Below are 7,876 nucleotides of genomic sequence, written 5' to 3'. Positions count from 1 at the left end.
CAGAGTAAGACCGTCAAGCCCCTCGAACAAGAGCATTCCGAGAACCTCCCCCTTAAGGAGGGAGAACTGCGATAGACCCCTCTCGGATTCTCCGCCACATTGCGCGGGGACGGTTCCTGGTCAGTCCGAAGATCGTACCTGGTACTTACGGCGTCGTGGCGGGATCGTGCGGGGCATGCCCCTCACTATCACCCCGCTGTGCCTCGCTCTTCCTGGTGCAAACCGAGGAAGTTGCAGGCACGGGAGAGGAAGACATGACGCTCCTCTTTCGCTCGCTGGCAGAACCAGCGGGCTTGGAGGCTGCAGGCAATCGCCAACTTGCAGGTCCTAGTCAAGCTGTTTCCTAGGGAAACGGCTGACCGAGAACAGCGGCCCCGATCTCGTGTGCAGAGGATGCTGCTGCTCCCCCCTATCCGCCAGGTCCCTGTGGGAGCGGCGGTCAGGAGACCTGCAGAGACCAATGTCGCGGTGAGACTGGTGCGTGTCCTCGCGGCGCGTCATACTGCTGGTACCAGCCGAGGCTGGCACCAACGATCAGGAGGGGGGAACCTCTTCCCAGCCTCAGCCCGTGGCTGGTCAGAGACAGTCACGTCTACCAGGGTTACCAGCTGGTTGCTGCGAGAGCGGCCGCTGGCCTGGCAAGAGTCACATGAGCGGCTCTCACCAGCTTCTGCTCCGTGCCGCGGTCCTGGCGCCGAGCAAACTCTGGCGCCAAAACTTTGGCTATAGGGTCTCCCGCGGGAGATCGTATACTCGGAACCTCTCGCGAACGAGAGACCGAGCCGGAACCTGGCGTAGCGGCAGCGCCGCAAACACCAGGCGAGGAAGTACCGGTGGTAGCCGGTACCCCTCTGGTCCCCATCTTCTTCCTTGCGGAAGGGGAGACGGGCCCTGTTCCCGAAAGAGCAGGAGGACCGGCAGAAGAACCCCCCCCGTCCCACGGGAGTGGGACGAGCCCTTAGAAGTTCCCAAAGGAGCCTTCTTAGGGGGGAAACCCGGGTTACAGCTGGTCGCTGCGAGAGCGGCCGCTGGCCTGGCGAGAGTCACCTGAGCAGCTCTCACCAGCCTTCTGCTCCGTGCCGCAGTCTTGGTGCCAAGTGAACTCTGGCGCCAAAACTTTGGCTGCACGGTCTCCCGCGGGAGACTGTACCCTCGGAACCTCTCGCGAACGAGAGACCGAGCCGGAACCTGGCGTAGCGGCAGCGCCGCAAACACCAGGCGAGGAAGTACCGGTGGTAGCCGGTACCCCTTCGGTCCCCGTCTTCTTCTCCTTGCGGAAGGGGAGACGGGCCCTGTCCCGAAGGAGCAGGAGGACCAGCAGAAGGAACCCCCGTCCCATCGGAGTGGGGACAGGCCCTTAGAAGTTCCGAAGGAGCCTTCTTAGGGGGGGTTTTGGGGGGGGGGAGGCAGCCTTCTTCTTCTTCGGCTTGGTAGCCTTAGAAGTCGAAGGGGAAGAGGTGGCAGCAGACGACGAAGACGACAACGACACCCTCCTCTTCTTCTTCGTCAGCTCCTGCAGGACAGACGTCAGATCCTCCATCCAGGATGGAGCCGGGGCAATTGCCGAAGCAACACGGCCCGGCTGCACCTGTCTGGAAGGACCTGTGTCTGGGGCAGCAGCACCGTGGACAGGAATGACATGGGCAGGAGCGGGAACAGCAGGAGCGGCGAGAGCGGCTGGGCCAGCAGCAAGAACAGCGGTAGCGGCAGGTACGGCCGGTACGGCAGGCAAGTCAGGTAACCCAGGAGGCTTAGCTTCAGCCATCGATATCCTGGGTACCAGTGGCAGGTCCAGGGGAGGTTTGGGCAGCGGAAGTCTGGGGTCGACAGCACAAAGAACCCAGGTGGAGCGGCACACCCCTCCTTGGTACGGCAGCGATCGGCGTCACCGTCATCACATGTGGGGTATCACAAGTAGAGGAGGGGCGGCGTACCCTGGGGTAGTGATGTGGTGGTCACACCGCTCCATGGGTGACCGCCCCCGCCAGACGCTGAAACAACCCCTGGACACTAGGCACACCCTGCAGACCCAAGGACGCCCACACCTGTCCCAGGTTACTCGTTCTGCAGAAGCAACAAAAGAGTGATTAGTGGAGGGGTACCCTCGCGTGGGGGGAGGGGGGGGGGCTAGCGCCACCCCGAACGAACGGGAGACCCCAACAACAATTGTACGTCGGGGCACCGAGAGCCCTCCTCCACGCTCGACAGTTCGGGCGAGGAGAAGGATCCCCCCCGTAGGGAAAGGTGCCATTTGTGGGAGCTGAGCGGAGAGGCAGGAAAAAAGACGAAGAATCAGTTACCAAGGGAGTCGCAGGAGAGCTTCCGACGACTTCTTGGCAGACCTTCGCTTCCCCCACCCCCACACAGCCGTGACAATAATGTGAAAATGAAACAGGATACTGCACTTGCGATTCACTTTCACACAACATAAAAGGGGAAGGATCAATCACGGGAAAGAGCGGAACCTTGATCCAAAATGAAAATTATGCAATCATAATAATATATGAAAATGAAAAACAATACCGCACTTGCGATTTCACTTTCACACAAAATTAATAGAAGGATCAAATCCCGGGTAAGAGGGGAAACTTGATCCAATAATATGATGCTATCATAAAATACAGGCGGTCCCCGGGTTACGACGGTTCCGGCTTACGACGTTCCGAGGTTACGACGCTTTTTCTTAAATATTCAATGGAAAAATCCGTCCTGGGTTACGACGCTTGTACCGAGGTTACGACGCTGACGCTTCCAACGCTCGAGTTACGACGCTTTTAAAAAACGCGCATACTATGATAAAAATCCTTTATAGTTTAGCACAGTATATTAATAAAAATAAGTTTCTGGTTAGATTACACAAAAATTTTGATTATGATGATTTTCGACACTTTTTATGTTGTATTTTTCTATGTTTTTTAGTGACGCCTCATATGCGGAACTAGTTCCGAGCGAATGATACATACTAGTTTACATATAACAGTCCAAAAGCGCAAATAATGAAAAAATCATTGCTTGTTTCCAGTAATAATAACAAAACGAAGTTTCTGGTTAGATTACAACGCAAATTCCAAGTATCCAAAGAGAGACATTATCCAGTAATTTGATCAGAGAGAGAGAGAGAGAGAGAGAGAGAGAGAGAGAGGAGAGAGAGAGAGAGAGAGAGAGAGAGAGAGAGAGAGAGGCGTCTTCCGACGCTCCGAGTTAAGGACAGAGAAGGTGTTCGTTTCGTTAAACGGCCTCTGACTCATGCCAGTAAATGTTTTGTTGATACTAATCAATATAAGCCTATTTAAAGATACGGGTTTATTTAATTAGTCTATATGATACGTAAATAGTAATCAACTGTTCTTGTAGCCCTCAATATTTGGCAAAATCGAAGTATCCAAAGAGAGACATTATCCAGTACGTAATTTGGCAACAATGGTCTCGGGGGTTTTTATAGCTTCCTTCTGCTTGATGATCGTGGATATTGTAGAAGGATTTCGACCTACTCCGTTTGCCCAAATCGACGATACGAACGCCACGTTCATGCTTTGCTATAATTTCATGTTTTGCTTCCATCGAAATCATTTTCTTGGGTTTTTTCTTATCACCTGCTTTGTCTTTAGCTTTGAGACCCATGGTTAATAATAAAATAGACAAAATAACACGAAAAATAGGCGCAAATACCACGAACTAAACAACGACGTGTTAACATGCAGCACCAACAAAACAAACAGACTGAACGCCATTTATCGGTCGCCTATACAACTAACACTCATCGCAAAATCGTATCTCAAATATTTCGTTGTATATCAAAGCTTGTATTTTCGCAAATTTTCTGTTATATCTCAAAACATTCGTATATTAGGGCAATCGTATGTCAAGTTTCCAATGTAATTTGATCAGAGAGAGAGAGAGAGAGAGAGAGAATCGAGAGAGAGAGAGAGAGAGAGAGAGAGAGAGAGAGACGCTTTGGCAACAATGGTCTCGGGGATTGACGTAAACGTTTATTTTCTGAACAGATAGGACAGAGAAGTGTTCGTTCATTAAACGGCCCTCTGACTCATGGCAGGAAATGTTTTGTTGATACTAATATATAAGCCTATTTAAAGATACATTACTTTAATTAGTCTATATGATACGTAAATAGTAATCAGCTGTTCTTGTAGCCCTCAAGATTTTGCAAAATCACTCCAGGTTGTACATAAAACTTCAAGAATGTAGTGTCACCAGAGGATTACAATAGTTTTTACCTTCAAGAACCAGCATTCTTTTATGAAAATAACTCCAGGTTGTACATAAAAGGTTTTTATAACTTTTTATTAGTTTAAGACATATTTCCAAGCGTCGTTCCGGCTTACGACGATTTTCGGCTTACGACGCGTCTCAAGAACGGAACCCCCGTCGTAACCCGGGGACTGCCTGTATATATGAAAATGGGAAGGATCAATTCCCGGGTAAGAGCGGAAATTGATCCAAAATGAAAATTGATGCAATTAAATAATAAATGAAAATGAAAAAGAATACTGCAATTGCGATTCCACTTTCATCGCAATCTATTATACAAAATAAGAGGCTCGTGCCGAGTGCCTTCACACTCTCGGCAACGAACGCACAGGGCAAAATATAATGAAAGGAGTACTTACATATTAATTACACACTTTCGCCCAAAATATATGTCTCGGCGCGAGCGCGATCCCGCCCTCGGCACCGAGACATAATTCAAGGGTATCAATTTCATGAAAAGAGCAGAAACCGCTGTATCTACGGCGATAGCTCCATCTTGACCCATAATTAAGTAATGAAAATGAAAACAGAGTACTTACAGTTCATTTTCAACTCAAACAAACCGTTAGTAGAAAACACAATAGTATAAACAAAGCATACGACGATGAAGCGGGCGTAGAGTCGATTACGAACACGTCCTTCACACCCGCGGCCGAAAGCAAAAGTGATTCTTCACCTCTCAGGTGCGCGGCGCGCACACTGTCGGACAAGCAGTTAACTACCGTTCTCCCCTTGTTCGAAGCTTACGACCGTTCCAGCTGCTGCTAGCTACTTCCTATTGTTAAAGGACTGAGTGTTTGTATTCGTGTCGGAACAATTAGCTTTTCTCTGGTATTATAGCAATATTTTACCTTAGAAATAGTGCTAAAGGAACCTATTTCACGGAGCGACACAGGCCAAGCCCAGCAATGAGGTTCCTGTCATCCAACCACCAGCCTAAATCCTCTCTCACTTCCTCTGGCAGAGGAATTTGACAAGATTGAGGATCTCAAGACTGGAACCAATACTCCTTCATTCTCCACTGGAGCGAATGAAGGTGAAGGCACCCATGAGAGATCAGCTTCTCCATGCCTTCCTGAACTTGCTGATACGAGATTCTGAAGGAAAGATTCTTGCTACTCCCATACCTATCAGCATGTCCAGGTATTTCATCCTCTGCTTGGGGATGAGATCGGACTTCTTAAAACTGATCACAAACCCAAGGGTGTATCAAATTTGAGGAGTCAATCCCTGTCCTGAAGCAACTGCTAGCAGCAGCTAGCCAGGACTAACCAATTGTTGATCTACCTAAACAAATGTATCCCGTGTGAATGGGCCCAAGCTGAAACAAGGGTGAACATTTGCATGAACACCTGAGGATCAGTCGAGAGCCCGAAACAGAGTGCCCTTATTTGGTATACCTTCTCCCTGAGGATAAAAACAAGGTAGGTAGTTGCGGGAGGACTAATGGATGGGGATTTGAAAATACCTAGCTATAGCCCCTTAGGAAGGAGCCACTTTGGATACTGTGATCGACCACAGATCCAACCAGGAGACTGCTGGGAGAACTGCCATGGTGGTAGCCTCCAGAGTCATTGCTTCTTGCTGAAAAAGGGAGACTCCTTCTGCAGTAAGCCACTGCAACAAGAGACCTGGCCTTAGTCTTTTCACACTCTTTCCCTTGAAGTTACTGGAAGCCTTGCCTAATGTGATGCTATAATTTGATTTTAAACCATCATCCCAATTTGATTTTGGAAATACATATGATTTTCCTAATCATGTCTTATTGTATGCTTTGAACATTTCTAACATTCATTTCATTCACAAATGAACTAGGGTAAAAAACCGCATGGTACAGGAGTGGACCATGTACGATCAATGTGTACAACCCCAAGAAAAGTACATTATAACGCGTCCTGACACCAGAGTAGAGGTCTTTAGCTCCGTTTCTCACCAACAAGTAGTGTCTGATGCCCATCTCCGATGTCAGGACGCGTTATAATATGACAATTTGTCGAAAATTGCATTTTTCCTAACTATACAAACCTGAGGTCCTTTAACAATAGGAAGGTAACTAGCGGCAGCTGGGACGGTCGTAAGCTTCGAACAAGGGGAGAACGGTAGTTAACTGCTTGTCCGATCGTGCGCGCGCCCGAGAGGTGAAGAATCACTTTTGCTTTAGGCCCATGCAAAAAGTTGCAGTGTGAGGGGTGGCATGAGGTGGGACTATATGTAAAGGACCTCAGGTTTGTATAGTTAGGAAAAATGCAATTTTCGACAAATTGTCATTTGTTCCGATACGTAATACAAACCCTCGGTCCTTTAACAATAGGAAGACTCACTTCTTGGTGGGAGGAATCTGAGTCTTTTTGGTGAACAGACTGGTGTTCGTCAACCAACCTGGAGTGCCTCCCATGGTCGTAAGAGCAAGGGAGGGATCCAAACCTCTGTCGATTGATCGGGGTGTGCACCGCAGGATCAATGGTCAGACCTCTGGGGCCAAGTACTAAGAGAGAGGCAAGCGTATCTCTTCGTACCAGCAAGCAAGAACTTGTTCCTGTTTGCAAGAGACAATCATAAAATGATGGGTTTGTCTCAACGTTGGCATACACTTCCTCCCCCTTGTTGGAGGAAGTGGTGGATATTTACTCCTATCCCTACTGAAAGGGATAGGATGGTGCTCTATTGAGTAGCTCACCTGCATCTCGTCCTTACCCAGCAGGGTGACGACCGTGTCCCTCATACCAGAGGTAGAGGAAAGAAAAAGATGGAAGAGGAGCCAGTCACACTCTCATTCCTCATCCATTCTTACGGTCACACCAGGACTCGATGCTATTCAGCCTGCGAGGGTCTGGGTTAAAATACACAACGTGTTGAGCAACCACCACGGTTCCCAAGGAAAAAGATCCAAGGAACTGTGGGCAATATCCTGAAGGTAGAAGGAGGTGCATGCGGTCCGGTTGGTTGGACAAGGCGCCTGCCTTCATTACCTGCGCCACGGAGAAGTTTTCTTGCGGAACGCGAGAGAATGATGAAGAGGCGTCCACACTCATCCTGGGGTGTCGAGTTTCTTCAGACAGCTCGTCGCGCCTTCACAGGGACAAAGCAGCATAGCCTTCGTATCGGAGGCGGTTGAAGTCCATTAGGGAGGTATTGTGAAGGACTCGAACCAATCGTCAGTTACCGAAGGGTTCTGAGTCTTCGCTACGAAGATCGGTACGAAATCGAGCGTCACAAATCCCATCCCTTGTGCTTGACTTCTCAAGAGAAGTCATGCAGTTACCTAAGACGAAAAGAAGAAGGGAATAGTCGTATGACCTATCCCTCTTCTCGACTTTGGTTATGTACAGTACTCATACTGACAGCTATTAAGACGAAGTAATGATTGCTCTGGAACAACCGAACTAAGTCCACAGCATAGTTCGTAACTGACTCGGGCGCTCGACAGCTGCCGACTGACTGGTTCGGAATCAGTAGAGGCAATTTGTCCAAGCATCGGGTAAGTCACGTGACCTTCGCCCTTTAAAGAGTTATGCTGAGAGACCAAACAAATAAAATATTTGTTGGCACCGATGCCGGACGGCGCGGCGATGATTCTCTAATGCATAAGCTCAAAAGGCGAAGTCAA

This window comes from Macrobrachium nipponense, chromosome 3 (genome assembly GCF_015104395.2).
Source record: "Macrobrachium nipponense isolate FS-2020 chromosome 3, ASM1510439v2, whole genome shotgun sequence".
In the NCBI taxonomy this organism is placed as follows: domain Eukaryota; kingdom Metazoa; phylum Arthropoda; class Malacostraca; order Decapoda; family Palaemonidae; genus Macrobrachium; species Macrobrachium nipponense.
This window is presented reverse-complemented; position numbering follows the sequence as displayed.